General features: G+C 35.0%; 1 pseudogene; it reads left to right on the forward strand.

The window, feature by feature from the left end:
- The first annotated feature begins 1038 nt into the window (after positions 1-1038).
- LOC128861938 (uncharacterized) overlaps positions 1039-19424 on the forward strand; it is a 59406-nt pseudogene continuing 41020 nt past the window's right edge.

The following is a 19424-nucleotide window of genomic DNA, read 5'->3' on the forward strand; positions in this document are numbered from 1 at the left end:
TTTTTCGTCAACACTGTATAGTCTTCGCTAAGAAATTTTCTAAATTTTTTCAGCTTGTAAAACTCCTCCACCCTACTTATTTTATTTAATTTAGGACTTGCAAATGGAATTCTAAAGTATGCTGGGACAATATTTTTACTTATAATATTTTACAGATATTCAGTTTTTTCGGGAAAATATATAAATTTTGTCAAACGTATAAAGAAAGATGCGTCGCATTAGCTAGAGCCCGAATGATATGCCTAGGAGCTCTACAATAAGCGAAGTTAGAATGTCTCTCGGGCTTTGAGCTTCGAGACTTACTTAACTCTAAGAAACGTAGAGGTCAGGATCGAACTGGTACCACAAATGACCAATGGGGCTATGTGATGGCTTTCAGCCAACCAAGTCAATTTAACCTAACTTAACCTATAAAGAAAAACGGGTAAGTAAATTAGTGCTGTTAGTTTTTAATTTCGAATTTTCTAACTTTCCGGCTTTTGCTTTTAACGGCGAAATGTCATTTAATTATAAATTTTGTAACGTTTTATGGTTAGTAGCTTCATTGTGAAGAATTACTTTTAAAATAGTTCAGTTTCAATTCTAAAGGGTGGTCAAGTTTTAACCCTTTTTAAGGCAGAGGCGATATATTTACCACCAACAAAAACTTTGTTTATCTTTTTATGTAAGTTATCAAAGGAGTCCTAATTTGTTGCACTGGCAACTAAGGAGGTCTGGTTTATTATTATAAAAAAAGAAATGACGTTTGTGTGACATATTTTTTCTTGGCGGCACTAGCTGTCAAAAATTGCGGTAATTTTGAAAGAAAATTTGTTACTGCGTGAATCTTCATATTTTTTATTTGAAAGGAGGTAAGAAACTGTTTTTTTATTATGTATTTATGTTTATTCTACAAGTTGTTTGCTTTACCTTACAAGTTACTATCGTATCTAGATGTGAGAAGACTTTTTACTCGGTGGGAAAAATATTCCCTCTGCCCGTGGCGTGTTATGTACATTTGTTGAACTAGTTCCTTCTTTTCTCGGGTTTTCATGAAAAATGCCGCGCTATTTGAATGAAAATGATATTGAGCAGATGTTGGACATGCCCGATGATGGCTCAGAAGACGGATTTGAGTCTGATGAGGCAGAAGAGTTCAACGTGAATACAATACAACGGTTACTTCAAGCACTTGATGATTCAAGTGACCTTTTACAAAATTCTCCCACTCATTTGAATTCTACACCTAACAGTTGTTCCGAGTCAGGTACATCTACAATAGCACTATGTTCACAATTAGATAATTCGCAGCCAGAAGAGCCTTTGATAGTACAGTCATCATCACCCTTAGAACAAGAATTGACTGATGAATCTGAATGTGAAGTTGAGTCATTGGGCAAGGTTTTCTGGACATCCAGGCCAGATCCCGATGAATTTGATAAGGTGACAATAAAACCTCGGTATTTATTGAATAGGAGAGCACGTCCAGTAGCGCATTTCAAAAATTTTTTAGTGATGAAGTCTTCGATTTGATTGTTACTCAGACAAACTTGTATGCGGAGCAGCAAAATATAAAAAAATGGCAGCCTGTTGACACACAGGAAATTAGTGCTTTTTTAGGCATTCTCATTATAATGGGTTATCATATTCTTCCACATATCGATTTATATTGGTCATCGGATCCTGGATTTCGTGTGAATGAAATAGCTGAAGTTATGCCAGTAAAACTCTTCAAGAAAGTTTTAGAGACTTTGCATTTGAACGATAATAGTCAACAACCAAGTAGAGAAGATGTAAATTTTGATAAATTGTATAAAATTCGTCCTCTTATATCTTTACTTAGTCAATCATTTCAAAACAATGCCTTCTATTCCTCTTCCCAAAGTATCGATGAGAGCATGATACTATTCAAAGGAAGGTCCAGTTTGAAGCAGTACATGCCGCTAAAGCCCATAAAAAGGGGCTATAAAGTGTGGTGCTGTTGTGATAGTAGCACAGGGTACTTGTATAACTATGAAATATTATATATACAGGTAAAACAGGACAAGGAACAGAAGAGGGTCTAGGGGCTAATGTCGTAAAGAAATTGTCAAGTAAATTAGCACAGGAAGATTTCAAGTCTCATGTTACATTCGATAACTTTTTTTGCGATTTTTCTCTCATGCAGTACTTGTATGAAAAAAATATTTATGCCACTGGAACAGTAAGAAGAAATAGAGCAATTTTACCTAACATAATAAAAAATAACACAAAAAGAAACGGCAGAAACAAAAGCCTAAAGTTGAAAAAAGGTGAATTCAAGTAGAGAACTAAACAAGATGTATCATTTACTGTGTGGCAATATACTAAAGAGGTTTTATTGTTGACAACTGCATTTCATCCTAAAGTGGAAGTAACAACTGTACAAAGAACGCAAAAAAATGGCACCAGGGAAACTGTAAGTTGTCCTATGGTTGTGAAAGAATACACCAAAAGAATGGGCGGTGTCGACCGTTTTGACCAAGTGAAGGGGACGTATGCTGTCTGAAGGAGAAGTAAACGCTGGTGGTTGCGGATATTCTACTTCTTGGTGGACGCAAGTTTGACTAATTCTTTCATTTTATATTCCCTAACGTCGAGAGTAGAACAGCTTACCACTTAGAATTTCGGGTGGCTGTTGCCAGAGGATTGATTAGTGGATATAGCAGCAGAAAAAGAAGATCAAGCTGGCCTAGATATATCTGCAAGAAATCACGCATAGCATGCCCAGAGGTATATCAAAAAACTGTAAATGCAGTACCTGAAGAACTGCGGTTTGTAAACGTAGGTGACCATATGCCAGTAGAGTTGGAGACTTACCGACGATGTAAATTGTGCAGCACAAAGGTCAAAGATAAGCGTAGCAAAATAAAATGCAGCAAGTGTAATGTCCCTCTTTGCATCACGCCTTGTTTTGCACAATTTCATAGAAAATAATGTCTCAAATTCAGCTTGCATGTGGTTCTGTTGACGGGCAGTGGGAATATTTTTACCACCTATTTTTCCAAAACTTCCGAAATAATTAGTGTTTTTTTTTAAGTTTATTTTTGTTATATAAATAAAAACATGCCAAAAATGTAAGCGCAAGTTATTTTATTACTCTGAATCCTTCTGCCTTATAAAGGGTTAAGGGCCAGTGTTGATTTTAAATAAAATACTTTTTCTTGCAAAAAATTGTTGTCATTGCTCTTTATTGTAATAATACTGGTATGGTTCAATTGGAACAAAATATCGGCCAAATTGCCGCTGCGGCCTAGGCGGCACACCTCCATCCGATGGCCCAAATTTTCGATGACGCTGAGGCATAATTAAGGTGCTATACCGTTTAGCTCTTGAATTGTTGCTGGCTTATCGACGTACACCTTTTCTTTCAAATAACCTCAAGGAAAGAAGTCCAACGGAGTCAAATCACATGATCTTGGCGGCTTATTGACATCGCCGCGACGTGAGATTATTCGGCCATCAAATTTTTCGCGCAAAAGAGCCATTGTTTCGTTAGCTGTGTGACAAGTGCCACCGTTCTGTTGAAAACACATATCGTCCAGATCCATATCTTCCAATTCGGGCCATAAAAAGTTCGTTATCATCTCAGGATAGCGAACATTATTCACAGTAACGGCCTGACCGGCCTCATTTTGGAAAAAATACGGCCCAATGATGCCGCCGGCCCATAAACCGCACCAAACAGTCACTCTTTTTGGGTGCATTGGTTTTTCGGCAATCACTCTTGGATTATCATTCGCCCAAATGCGCCAATTCTACTTATTGACGAATACACTGAAGATGATTTTCTTCGAAAATTGGTCATTCACTGTTGCCATTTCCTGCCACTATTCTGACCATTGCCGACGTTTGAAATGGTCAAAAGGCTTTAGTTCTTGAGTCAATTGCACCTTGTAAGCGTGTAAATGCAAATCTTTATGCATAATGTTCATCAACGACGAGCGTGAGAGGTGCAATTGTTGGGCACGACGACGAGTTGAGGTGGACGGCTCTTCAACCACACTATCGCGAACAGCAGCAATATTTTCTGCAGTACGAGCTGTACGAGCATGCACTGGTGTTTTCACATCTCCTACAGACCCGGTTTGCTCAAACTTTTGCACAATTTTTCCGATTGTACACACATTTGGAGGATTAAATTGACCGAAAAAATCAAGAAGTGCGCATTATGCATTTTGATTTGAAGCCCGTTTTCATAATAAGCCTGAATAACTTTAACGCCTTGCTCTTTTTGTATCCTTCATAGTTCAAAATAAGTTGGTCTGAAATTGAAAAGTGTCAAATGAAATGCAGAAAAGCACTTGACGTTTAGGTGTGGTTCACATTCAACATCGGCCCTTCAAATTTAACCCCCGTTTATAAGAATAACATTCCAATTTTGAATAAAAGCCATTATAAATTGCCATGATAAAATTGCAAACTAAAAAGCCTAAAGAACATTGGAATATTTTATTTTTTTTTTAAGTTAAAAAAAATCCGGAAACCAGCCTCTTTTTTCAGAATATCAGAACTATATCAAGCAGTTTTACATTTTGGACAAAGTTCTTTGCAGGAGCGGCATACTTGGGGTGGAGTAGAATATTAAAGCTAGTCCAAAGGCATTTTAGAGTTTTGTTAAATCTAAAAAATTTAGCTCCAGTATACCATCATTGGTTTTTCTCGAGTAAGAGTTTGCTAGTAGCCGTGCAGATATTGCTAATCTTATTGCCGAATTTTTTCGTTCAATTTTTTCTACTGACGGTGAACATTACATATTCGTTTCTTCAATAATCTCCCCTGTCAATTTTGGCTCTCTGACTTTGTCATCCGGTGATGTCTCGTATTGAATCGTTGAGCTGAAAACGCCTTAAAAACGATTGTAGATCGGTTTTATTGTTTTTAATTAAAAATATTGCAGCTTTGCTTATTACCATTAAGTATTGTTTTTAATAAATCACTTGCCGCAGGCACTTTTTTTGAGGATCGGAAAGTTAATTATTAAAGTTATATTAATTAGCTATTGTATATTAGCGCCCTGTTTAAGGGTGACAATAAAATTAATAAAGGTATAGGTATATTTCTCAGCTTTTAACAATTTTAAAGTGTTTGAATAGATTGTTGAAGAAAAGACTAGGTTTCTCACTAAAACCTTAATCTCCCTAAATTAGCATGCATTTGTTTGTAATCGTTCAACAGTTTCTAACTTAGCTGTCCTTGGTGAATACTGCTTTGCGTATTTATGAAGAAGATTTCAGGTTGATTTTATATGTACAGATTTTCCAAAAGCTTTTGAAACGGTGTATCATTCTATCTCAATAAGTAAATTAGCTGCCTGTGGATTTCATTCGGTTTTCCTTCCATGGGTTAAATCCTGTCTCTCTAATAGACGATATGTTGGCATCACTGATGGCGCAACTTTCTTGGTTGCTTCCGTGGTTCCTCAGGGAAATATGTAGTTGTTTTTCTTACGCAAAATTTTTTGCTCTTGGTCTATGCAGATGATTTCAAAGATTTTTCTTTCATATTCAGATCTAAATGGCATGCATAAACTTTAAGATGCTATTGATAATTTGCATCTCTGGTGTACTAAGTCCTTTCTTGGAATATTAAGAAATGATTTGAAACCATTTTTGTAAAATTTCCTAATATAATATCTCCTAATTCCTATATTTTGTTGACTCGATAGTGTATCCAACACTTTGCTAAAAACGGTTAATGAAACCAAAGATTTAGCCATTACTTTTTCATCGATTTTCACACTTAATGGTCATATTGTCCCCTAGGTAGGTGAAATGGTTGAAGTGCACCTGGCACTCCTCAAGTGCTAAAGCGCCATTTTGATACCATTATGAGACCTCCAATAGGCAGATATCTACAGCCAACCCGGAGCTGTTGATATAATGGAAAAGATTGATTGGATTTAGGTTGGCGCACTGCTCCAGGCAGTCGAAGAAAGGAGCACCCAGTGACCTTAGTCTTCTAGCTGCCAAACCCGGACATTTACAGAGAAAATGCTCTACAGTCTGCTTCTCTGGAAGGTCTCCACAGCTGCTGCAATGGGGGTTAAATGGTAACTCTACCTTTTCCGCGTGTGTGCCGATCGTCCAGTGACCGGTAAACACAGCTACGAGTTTAATAATTGAATGGCGATGAGTCCAAAGGACTTTCTGAGTCCTTCATATATCGTATTGTGGCCAAAGCGTTTTCGAAATAGCACATGAAGAAATAGAGCTCAATCTTTTCTGCGCTTTCCTGAGAAATAATTTATGCAGTTCCCCTTTAACAACTGTTAAGAGGATGCCGATGACCAAGTAGGAGGTCTCTGAGGCTAATTCAGTCACCTTCCTGGCAAGCTCATCAGCAATTTCATATCACTCTATGTTCCTATGTCCTGCAACCCAAATCAGAGAAAAGTTACCTGCACACCTCAGGGATTTGATCTCTTCTTTACGAGTTGACTAGTTTGGTTCTGCATCATGGTGTCGTCAGAGCCTTAATCGCGGCTTGACTATCGGAGAAAATGTCTCTCGCTCTCGCGTTCCTTAAGGGGTTATATACCTTGTGTTTTTCAAAAAAATCAAAATAAATTTTATTTCTTTATCGTAAAGTACAATCCCTTGAGAACATTTTCCAAAAATTTCATAGAGATCTGAGCAATAGATCGAAAGTTACAGCGTTTTAAATTGTGCGTCGTCACGTCCTGAGCGTACGGCCTCATGCGGCGCTTGAAACTTTAACCGCGATTATCTCAAAAACGTGTTTTTCCAAAAATGCTTTTGCGGTGGACGCGATTGCAAAAAAAGTATTCAACCGATTTTTATAATTTTTTTTTTTAAATTGTTCGTAATTGATGTCGCCTCTTAGTGAACGATCAACTTTTTATGTATAAATTTTTATTTTGCAGATATGAATTTTTTAATGCCAATTTTAGGACTGTAGAAGTGGAGTTTTTTAAAAACATGTTCCTATTTTCACAAAAATCAAAATATTTAATATATTGATCGTTCACTAAGAAGATATAACCCTATACTAATGAAATCTTTTCGATTTTTTGATTTCAGTTGACTTGGTGGACTTGAATCGCGTCCACCGCAAGCCTCTTCCAAAAAAAGGGTCTTGGGGGAAAACGCCATAACTCCGCCATTTTTAAATATTTTTACACAAACAAAGCCTTTTTTTTTCTTTAAACATTGTAATATCCAATAATAAAAACTTTTATACAATAAAATTATTGCTACATATCTTTAAAAAAAACCCAACTTTCGCTAATTTCACCGGACCACAAGGTATATAACCCCTTAAGCAGTTTGCATGCCTGCAAGATCACAAAGACTTCTGCTTGAAAAATACTAGCAGTGTTCGGCAGTTTAAAGGAGATAGATAAATTTATATTGTCCCCTACAGTTAGAAAATCGTGTTCAACATTAGGCTTTGTTAGGCGGAACTACTATGCACATTTTTCTGACCCACTGCTATAGATGTCCTCCGTAGGTTCCAATTTGGAATATGCTAAGCTCATTTAGAGAGCCCCTCACACTAATTCTATTCATCGCATCGAATGTGTTCAGAAGGTGTTTCTTAAACTTATTTTGTAATGATTGCAATTTTCTGAACCTGCGGCTTCTTATAACACTCGGTTGCTTCTAAAATGCCTTAAGACCTTGGAAGCTAGGGGAACTATACTCTCACTGTCCTTTGTGTTGTTGGTGGCTCTTTAGATTGCGCTTCTTTATTCTCTTGCGTTCATAAGTTTTTGTAGTTAATTATAATTAATTCGCTAATTATAATTAATTAATTAAATATAAATAATTAATAATTATTAGTGTTTTTAATGATAAACTTTTTATTTGTCTATAGTTTCGGAGAAACTTGTATTTTCATAATTTCTTAAATTACGCAAGAAAGCCTCATAAAAAGGGGAGTTTTTTTCAATGAACGCCAAGGCTTAGATATGTTATTAGAAAAATTATCAAGCAAACTACAAGGAATTAAAACAATAAAATATAAAAGTAAGCAAAAGTAAACTATGACAGCTCTTACAGGTTAAACAGAAACGCGATTGGGCAAAAAACTTCCGTTTGAACTATTCAGAAAGCTTGGTTAGAGAGGCAATAAATGGGAACATGTTTACGGGCCTTCTATGTGAAGGTATTGCGGTATGACATTGTTGGGCAAGCCTTTTGCAAATGTCTACTGGGAAACTATACAAATAAATACAGTTGTGTTCACAATAATAGCAGCGCTGCATGTTGCAAAGTTTTGGCTATTTATTTAATATATATTTTATTAACATTTTATTTTATGGAGTTTTTTTTCAAAACTTTAAACCCTGTACAAAATTTCAAAAAAAATTATAAGTTTTCATCAAAATCTCAAACTATTTAATCAGAATCTTTAGAAAAGTTCTGGATATGCAAATTTTAGTACATTCAATTTTGAAGTACATTCAAAGTGTAAGTTTGAAGTGGGTAAAAAATCGAATTGATTACGTTTTTTTTCCTGGTGGTCGTAGGCATTTTCTCCATATAAACAATATTTCAGCATTCGCTGTATGGAAGAAAACACATAAAACCGGCAATTACCAAATGTCAACGCAAATTTTTAGTCACTTAAATTTACATAAAATTCAATTGACTTTAAGGGGTTATACGCAGTTATGACTTTCAAAAAAATCGATTTTTTTATTGCATTTTTGTAATGTACATATATTCAAAAGTATACGCACGAAATTTGAAGTAGGTCTAAGCAATACTTTCGGAGTTATACCTAAATATGTAGAGATGCCTCGGCACGTTTTAAGGAAGGTATTGAAACTTTAAACGTGTTTTTTTTCAAAACGGCATTTTTCAAGTCGGTGTACACGATATCTCGAAAACGGCTTGTTTGATCGGTCAACCGTTTTAACTCAATCTTTAAAGATACATTTTCTAGTAATTAATCGTTCCTTTTGTAAATCTGATACTTATTTTCCATTTTATAATCAATTTACGGCCAAATTTTAACGTAAAAATCGAAATCATTTCTTTTAAAAGCTGCCATTTTGTGAAAATTCACTATTTTGATTAGCCGAACGATTAATTACTAGATAATCTAATATATTAACATAATTTGTTTGGTTTTTTGATTTCAGATAATCCAATCCTGAGTTACGATGTACACCGTAAGTCGTCTTTTTTTAAAGGAGGTTCCAGAAATCGCCTGCAGCGCGCTCTATAATCAACATTTTCATAAATAAAAACTTTTGTTACGTTCTTGAAGGATGCTTTTACAACCGCCAAAAATTTTCAAATTAAAATATTCTGAAGTTTCTTCAGGATAAATCCTTGACAGCCCGTCTTTTATTTGCTTCATAACTGCGTATAACCCCTTAAAATTGCATGCTCAATATTTTTCGAAAAATTCTGATTAAAATAGTTTGAAATTTTGATACAATGTCGTTGGATTTTTATTAAATTTTCTACAAAGTCTGAAACGCGAACTAGGTTTTCATATTAAAATAAAAAAAAGAATATTAAAAAATAGCCAAAACTGCCACACGTCGCGCTGCTATTATTGTGAACGCTGGTGTATGTTTATATGTGTATGTCGATATTCTTACGTAGATGTGCTTGTATGCGACTGCATTTTGTTTACGCTCATCCAACTTTCCAACCTTCCGTTGCAAGTCGAACACGCCTGTTAGACAAAACAATTTCCTTGTTGTTAATGGTTTCTCGTAGCTGACCAATTTAGCTCTCTCTCTCTCTATCCCTCTTTCTCCTACGCCTACATACTCTTCCACATGCCACTTCTTCTTCTGCTTCTTCTTGTTCTATCATTTTTGCATAACAAAATCGTTGTAAACAATGCTGGCGACTATTTGAATTATTTTCTAAGAAATTTCTTCTTGTTGCAACTGCAAATACTTTGTATAAAACATTTCGGTATTGTCTGCAAAAATATTTTGCATAGCAAATCAAGACACACACATGAGCAACTCATTGAAGTAGAGGATAGTTGACGTACATGCTTCAGCGCTGCAAAATATGCAACGTAATACATGCAAAGTGAGCATTCATGGTAAATCCATTGAAAGCAGCGGGTTGAAGGTTGGTTTGCCAACTACGGTAATCTTTCATTTAAATACCGATTACTTTGCAGTTACTATAAATGGATTGTATTCAATATCAAAATGCCATACACAAGTAGGAGAATGTAACAAATTGAAAGTTAAAATGTAAGCGTGTGCAAAAACTCTCGACAGCAATCAAGCAGTTATTAGAATGGTTAGTTTTAAATGGAAATGCATTCGCTTCTCTGTGTGTGTGTTTATGTAGGCATAAATTGTAGATATGTAGGTACATAAATGAGTATCAAACCACTTTGAAATTAAGTGAAAACAGCATTCGTTGTTATTTAGTTTATTTTCTTTTTCTGCAGGAAAGTTGGCAAAAATGGTATAACAGTGTTTTTTACTTAGATTACACTGTATAACAAAATTAAATTTTTTTCCAAAGTATAAAACAGCATTCAAAACTGTTTAGTTTATTGTTTTCTACCGTGAAAAATTCAGTGAGAATTGTTTGACAGCATTTTTATTTCGATTACACTGTACAACAAAATGAAAATTTTTCCAAAGTGTAAAACAGCATTCGTTTTAGTTTTTTTTTTCATTTAGTGAAAATTCAGTGAAACTTGGTTACTAGTATATTTATTTACATTACACTGCACAACAAAATTAGTTTTTTTTTCCTAAGCGAAAAATAGCATTCACAATTTTTTAGGTTTTTTTCATTTGCAGAAGGTTCATCAAAACTTGATTACTAGTATTTTATTTAGAGTACACTGTAAAACAAAATTAAATTTTTTTCCAAAGTAAGTATATTATAAAATAGCATTCAAAACTATTTAGTTTATTTTTTCTGCTGCAGAAAATTCAGCAAAACTTGATTATTAGTATATTTATTTAGATTACAATGCACAACAAAATTTATTTTTTCCAAAGATGGTATAAAAGATCGTTCAAACTATTTACTTTATTTGCTTATACTGTAGAATTTTGAGCAAAAATTGGTTACTAGTATTTTTATTTAGAGTACACTGTACAACAGAATTAAATTTGTCTCCAAATTAAGCATAAAACAGCATTCAAAACTTTTTAGTTTATTTCTTCTGCTGTAGAAAATTCAGCAAAAACATGATTATTAGCATTTCATCAAAACTTGATTACTAGTATTTTATTTAGAGTACACTGAACAACAAAATTAAATGTTTTTCCAAAGTAGGTATAAAATAGCATTCAAAAAAATTTAGTTTATTTTTTCTGCTGCAGAAAATGCATCAGAACTTGATTATTAGCATATTTAGTTAGATTACACTGCACAACAAAATTTCTTTTTTCCAAGGAGGGTATAAAAGAGCACTCAAACTATTTAGTTTATTTGTTTCTACTGCAGGAAATTCAGAAAAACTTGGTTACTAGTATTTTTATTTAGAGTACACTGTACAACAAAATTAAATTTGTCTCCAAATTAAGCATAAACAGCATTCAAAACTAATTAGTTTATTTTTTCCGCTGCAGAAAATTCAGCAAAACTTGAAAATGCTAATAATATTTTTTTTAGATTACACTGCACAACAAAATGTTTTTTTCCCAAGAAAGAAACTGCTTTCAAAACTATTTTGTTTACTTGTTTCTACTGCGGGAAATGCAGAAAAACTTGGTTACTATTGTAATATTTTTATTTAGATTGCACTGTAAAATAATAATAATTTTTTTTTTTTTTTTGTGAAAACAGCACTCGAAACTTTTTGAATTATTTTTTCTACTGTAGAAAATTGAGCAAGAACTGTTAAACAATATTTTTATTTAAATTACACCAAAAAAATTTTTCTTTGCCAAAGTCAAAAACTGCATTTAGTTTATTTATTCAAATTTGCTTAACAGTGCTTTTATTTAGATTTAGATTACACTGCAAAACAAACATTTTTGTTTTTTTCTAAGTTTAATTATTTTAAGTTTATTTATTATTCTGCAGGAAATTGAAACTTGAACAGAAGTTACTTAACAGTATTGTTATTTATGCCCCACCGTACAACAATTCATTTCTTTTTGCAAATAAGGAGTTTGCGCCAACGGTTTATATAAAGAGGAGGAAGAAAAAATATCTTTCGTACTCAGTGTCTAAAGTTTAGTTCTGAATTGTTCGTAGGGGCGTCAAGACTTACGCCTTCACAATCTTCTTACTCAAAACACCCGAACTAGACAAAATTTCTGAAAATTATGGATGCCGAAATGGGATTAAGTACTAGTATTATCATTTTCGCTGCCGCCGTAGCCGAATGGGTAGCTTTAAAGGGTAAAAAAATATTTTTTTAATGTTTAATTGCAAACGATTCGTACTATACCGAATTGCTACCTTATCTAGATCCGATTAGAGTTTAATTGAATCAGAAAAACTCGTGACAGTTTTCAATATTTTTTAAGTCGTTTGCCATGTAAATTAGTATATCTATTATTAATAAAAGTGCGAAGCAAAAGAGGTCCCGCTAGGCAAACTTGCGGGTGACGCTGTAAAAGAACCTGAGCAACTATCTCCCACAACAACCTAGTACCTTTTCACCAAGTAACACTTCACCCAAGACAAAAAACTAGAATGAAAGCCAAGTTCAGCTAGTTTAGACACTAAGAGTGAGTGATTAACTTTCTTAAACGACATCGAAAAATCGGTTTAGACGGTATCAACTTGATCTCGATTAATAAAGACAGAAAGACAAAATTTAGAAAAAACCGTGGGATAGGTTACCGTTGAGCTACCGGGCATAAAATCATATAGTAGAAGAAAAAACTCTTAACTGCAAAAAAAATATTCTTTGTTAAGTTATAATTTCAGACAACTTTGAAATTGAATTGAGAACATAGGTACAGCAAGAGCTTTCGTGATCCGAATGGCAGTATCAAGTTGATAAGGATATTTCCGCACTGGGCATGAATAATTGGCGCAACTTCGGCACAAAGAGGAATTCATTTTTTGATTTTTGACTCACACCACCATTTAAGAAGGAGAGGAAGTACTTAAAATGTCCTATTCGTTTACGTTTAAGTTAGTTTTTTAAATTAGTTTCAAAACTTTCGTAATCAGACTTTCGGTTCTGATTACACTTTCATTTCTCTATTGCGATACATTGCTGGAGGCCTTTACAATGTAACTCTGCATACAAAATATCTTATTTCTCATCCAATTCCAATTTCCCAAATAAATTTATAAGCAAGTATTCTACTCTTCGCTATTCTTCGAAATCCCAAACACTTCAACTCGAAAAGCTTTTTAGTGATTTGAAAAACGAGTTGAACACGTGCTGCAGATGGTTTATGCTGCAGCCGCTTTTTTGGGCCATCCTTAACGACTGTCCGATTATCTATGTGCCACTGTGCAGTCGATCCTTTCTGCCTGCTAATGGAACGTGTGCGCCTAAAGAAACTCATAAATAGTTAGTTGCAAAAAATACTCTTCACTCTTTTCTTTCTTCCTTTGCTGTCGTTGCTACTTTTTGCTGCTTTTATAGTTATTGAATCTGCTTTTTTTGTTTATGTTTGTTTGTTTCTAGAGTAGTCAACAGTCAACGCCAAAAAGGCACGCATAAATTTGCAATATATCTATTTTTGCTATTATTTTATGCTATGGATTCTTTATGTGAGTGGGTGTGCAGGAGGATGAGGCTGAGTGCGTAGCTCATTGCTATTTGCAATAAATTTTCCGCCTAGGTGTGTGTAGGTGGTTCAGTGTGTGTGTAGCTGGACTGAGTGGACTGAGCACGGGGGAGTGACCTGCTGCTGCGGGTCGGTCAGTCATTTTGCATTGTTTAGGGCGCTCATTGCGTATGGATAGGGTCATAATGAGGCAATTTACTTTTCAATATTTATTACGCCAGTATTGTGAATGCATTCTTACTTTTGCCGCATTTTAGTTATTTATTTATTTAATACACTTTGGGTGCGCACGTGGTTAGGATACTGATCTATGCTCTTTGCCTGTGGCTGAAATGTAAGTAGAAATTTTAAATCCTATACAAATAGGTATTATTTTCTACTGAACTGGTTGCTTATAAGGCAGCAACAAAGGCTTAAGTAAAGTGCTTTGAAAGGTAGATGAACTAAAATCAAATTTTAGCAAGCAAAACGAGAATTTGGAAAAAAATTGTTGATTAAAATTGATTACTGAAATTTATGAATGAAAGACCAAATACTCGTATGATCAGCAAAAAAAATACTAAAATGTTGGAGCCAGAAGGTAGAGAAAGGCTAGAGGAAGAACAAATTGTATACTAAAAATATTGGCAATAAAAAAATTATGGGTAATCTAGAAAGTCTATCAGACAAAATTTTCTTCATAAGGCGTTTTTCAATAGGTACGCTTCAACTTTTTTCCGATAGGGAGGGCGAACGACGCAATATTTTTTATTTTTCGCTTGTCATTTGTAAACTTAATTAGTATACATTTCATCATGGAACGCTACACACTTGAGCAACGATTGCAAATCGTGCAAATTTTTTATGAAAATAATCGTTCTGTTGCTGCTACTTTAAGAGCATTTTTTCCAAAAAACCATCTTCAGTGATGAAGCTCACTTTTGGCTCAATGGCTTTGTCAACAAGCAAAATATGCGTTACTGGGCATAAAGCAATCCACACGTGATTCATGAGGCACCGTTGCATCCCGAAAAAATCACTGTTTGGTGCGGTTTACATGCCGGCGGCGTAATTGGCCCATATTTTTTCGTTGACGAGAACGATCGCCACCTTACTGTGAATGGAAATCGATACCTCGACATGATAAACGATTATTTTTGGCCGCAATTGAATGGTATGGACTTAGACGACATGTGGTTTCAACAGGACGGGGCCACAAGCCACACAGTACACGCTACAATTGATTTGTTGAAGAGTAAGTTCGATGGGCGCATTATTTCCAGAAATGGACCGGTCGAATGGCCGCCGCGCTCGTGGGATTTGACGCCTCTAGACTATTTTCTTTGGGGTTATGTGAAGTCATTGGTCTACAGTAACAAGCCAGCGACGATTTGTGAGCTCAGAGCCAATATTGAAAGCGAAATTGCTGGAATTTCGGCCGATTTATGCAAAAGAGTGGTCGAAAATTGGGTTCAACGAGTGGACTTCGTAAAACGTGCACGCGGTGGTGATGCAAAAGAAATCGAATTTCATACTTAAATGTATATGTTCAAACTTGATAATAAAAAAAAAAATTAGTTAAAAAAGTCAAACCGTTTGTGTTTTATTCAAGAAGCGCTCTTACTGAAAAACGCTTTATAACCAATGCGCGACATTTTTGCTTAGCGGCGAAGATGCAAAACAACGGCAGGGGAAAAAATGATAAAAAATCAACAAAAAATCTTTGAGGCTTCAAATTTTCACTTCGTCATAATAAAATTCAATGAGCTATTAAACTGTATACCCAAATTTGTTTTCAAAATTCTGATTAAAACATTTAAAATTTGAATGAAATTTATTCGAAATTTTATAAATGTTATACAAAGTTTGAAGATTGGATTATTATGATTTTTGCTGTATAATGAACTCTATAAAACTTTGATATTTTTTATCATAAACTTGCAGATAATGTTTTCACTTACGAGCTTTATTTGTTCGTCTTTCAGTGAATCGAAAAATTCATCTCGCGGAAAAGATGGCATTAACTCATGAAAACTTTCGAGTGCTGATTTATTACGATTTTCGTGGCGGATTATCGATACAGGAGTGCGTTGATCAGCTTACTTCGGCTTTTGGCGTCAAAGCACTACACTAAGTCACTGTGAAACGCTGATATAATGAGTTCCACTGTGACCGTCTATTTTTGCTAGATGAATTTCGTGATGGCCGTCCAAAAACCGTTGTTGCGCCATAAACAATCGATGCTGCGTGTCAACTGATAACGCAAGCTCGTCATGTGACATATCACGAGATGCAGGCATTCTTGGACATTAATGGGACAGTCATACATTCAATATTGTATTCATATTTGATCGCCAAGAATACTTGTTCTCGTTGGATATCGCCTAATTTGACAATTACCCTAAAAAGTACTCAGACTCGTGTCGATTGGTATACAGAAATGTTGAAGAAATTCAGTTGCGGTGGTTTAAAGCACGTTAATGACACCGTAACAGATGAAGAATCATTCCAAGGCAAGCTTATTCCAACAAAAAATATACGCGAAAGAAGAACCGCAAAGCAAATACTCGTAGTCGCCTAGACAAACTTAAAACAATCAATTCTCAGTCGTACACAACTATTTGCTGGTCAGAAGTTTTCCCAGAATTAGGGGAAAACAAGCGGCGAAGACGAATCATCCTGCATTAAGGAAGCTCGCATTGTCACCAATCGACTCACACAAGAGAGTTATTGAGCTGTCAAGAGATCGAATTAAGGGGACATCTGTATTACTGCGCTGATTTGTTGCCTAGATATTTCTTTTGCACATCAAATATGAGATGTGAGGACTATATTTCACAAAGCCTGGAGAAGCGGTTGAAACCTTTAAACAGCTCGTTTGGAGGTATACACTTCTGAGAGGTAAAAGTGCTTTCAAAAAATGATTCATGCGAATGCAGAAGTGTATTGACTGCTAAGGAGAATATCTTAACATATTTTTTACAAATAGGCATTCCATAGAACTTGTCACCGTTAAGCCTGTGACAATTTTTTGAAGCCCACAATCATATGGATGACAAGACGCTGCTGAAACTAGAGCTCAAGCCGCTTGTTTCCAGATGCAAACAGCCAGGAACTGCCTTCGTGATGTGTAATTTTTCATAAATCGGCTAAGAGTTGCAAAGAGTTGAAAAAATAAACTCACTTTAGTATACTTTTCCTCCCTTACTCGCAAAAGCACTTAATGAATTATTGGTATTATTGATGGTAATTTATATTTTTGCAACTCAAAGGATCTCAAATTTCACAAACAACTGCAACAAATAAGTACTTTTCCTCAGCAGCTTAACGGCAAGTGCTGCATTCCTTCTCGTTATTGCCAATTTTGGCTTTTGTCTGCAAAAAAAGGGTTATTTGGATTTAAATAAGTTTAACTCGCCACCTGCCCGAAAGCTCCACAAACAAATATCCTTTTGTACTTTTGTGAGAGTACGAGTATAGCCACTCAAAAGCATATCCGCTTGCATGATGGCAACCAACAAAAACACTAAAATGCACAGGGTTGCAAATGTGCATTACACACTTTTCATTTACTTAAGCGTACACTTAAGCACATAAGCATTATGGTGAAAAGATACGGCACAAGAGCACAGGTCAAAACTTTGTGGCAGACTGTACGTACACACACACACGCATACGCACCTGAACGGTGGAATATCACCTGATGGTTGGTTGCTGTTTGTTTGCTGGCCCGCAGTCGAGGCAATTTTACGGTAATTAAAATGTAAGCACACTTTAGTCCTTCATTAAAGGATTATTTTCACTTCAGTAATGTCGTTGAATATACGCTACATTTTGTATTGCTTTGTATGTACACTAGGTATGTATGTGTGTACTACGTGTGTAAATGCGGGTGAGTGGAAGTGTGCCGTGGCAACATAACCAAGCAACCAACTATAGCAAAAAACTTCATATGTACACACTAGGGATGCCAGTCCCGGAATCGCGGTATTTCGGGATCCCGAAATATTTTAAGTGATTAATTGAATTGAAGTAAAAACGAAAAAGTTGCAAAATTTGATTAGAATTCTTTAATCAAAATTTTTCAATTTGCAATAAATTAAAAGAATTAACCTTCGTATTTATAATGTAAATAAATTGGAAATTTAAAACAAATCTGAAAACAGTTTGAAACTATACTTCAAAAAATACAAATTAAAATTAGGAATACGCAAGGGAATTCCGTATGCCGAAAAATTTTGTTCACTACAAAATACGTTATTAAAAACTTAAATTTCCAAAAAAAATTTAATTTATGTGCTGTTGGGTAAATTGATTTTAATTGAAAACTGAAAACAATTTCAAACTTCCAATATTACAGCCTCAGTCTTTTCATGAAGAAGATTTAAGGGGGCCTCTTATCAGTCGGCTTAGAAAAATCTATTTCTTTTTTTTACTGCAATCGATAGATATATTATAGGAGAATATGCCCTCAAAATTTTATGGCGGAATTCTCGGAGTTACAGGCCTGTGTACCGTCCCTCGTGTGAGTATACTGTCTGCCTTCTGAAAACTTTGAAACACGTTTTCTCAAAACCATGTTTTTGAAAATGGCGTCTAAGATTTAAAATAGCGACGAAAGTTATCGTTTCGAAGCGATAATCTATATAAAGATAATTAAAATGCGCAACTAATTAACTAACAAAATACAAAAAAAAAAATCATTTTCTTAATGTTATTTAACACCTTTTTTGAAAAAAAATAGCGAAAAAAGCACTTTTTTCAATAATTAATTGTGTGTTCATTTTTTCATATTTTTATATAAGAGTAGTCTTTAAAGTCTCGTATAGAGATGCAGGTGAAAACTACGACCGCAATCTTACACGTCGTTTTACTAGCGCGCAACGAGAAGCTGTGCGAGATCCCTCATATGTCCGCCATTTTATTTTTTTATTTATGTCAAAAAAATGCTTATTACTCTTCAATCAGGCTTTCAAATAAATACAAAAGATTATTCCTGTGTATCGCTGTTTGCGCCTAGAAAAAAATACGGAAAAAACACCTTTTTTGAAGTTACTGATAAGAGCCCCCCTCTTAAATGATTACTGGCACCAATGTAAATGAAACTGAAACGTTTAAGGAAAAGTCGCATAATTTATTAAATTAGCCCACACAAACTTCCTTAAGTCGAAAAAATTATAGTTTATCCGACGCGCTGAAAAGGAAGTCGGAATATTTCGTTAACATTTTGAAGGCAATAAATATTATTAAATTGTTTTTATAAATACATCCCATGAAATCTTTATAAGCGTCCACATATTGCAAAGTTTTGATTAATTATTTTTTTTTTTTCATTTTAAATATTTTCAGTGATTACAACCCGTTACCGGATTAAGACCGACGGCAACCAGTCTCGTCAGCCAACTCTGCTTTGCGCGCGTCTTCTCGCATTTGTTACATTAAGCGATGATAGGTTTTCCTCGACTTGTTTCTTCCATCGGACGAATGGTCTTCCCTTACGTCTGTCCATCTGAACACCTTCTTGGCTAAGGCTTCTGCATCCATACTCTCGACGTAACCCAACCAACGCAAGCGCTGAATATTGATGCGGTTCACCATGTCCACAAAATTTTTCAGATTACCTTTCTGTCATGCCCGCCCCTGGGGCGGCTGCATGCTTCAACCTATGCTTCAGCGCGATATAGTAGCACGGGCAAGATGAGCGTCTTGTAGAGTATTAGTTTTGTCGGCCGAGAGAGGTCTCTGCTAAACATTTGCTTACTGAGACCAGAGTAAC

Source organism: Anastrepha ludens, chromosome 4 (assembly GCF_028408465.1).
Source record: "Anastrepha ludens isolate Willacy chromosome 4, idAnaLude1.1, whole genome shotgun sequence".
NCBI lineage: Eukaryota > Metazoa > Arthropoda > Insecta > Diptera > Tephritidae > Anastrepha > Anastrepha ludens.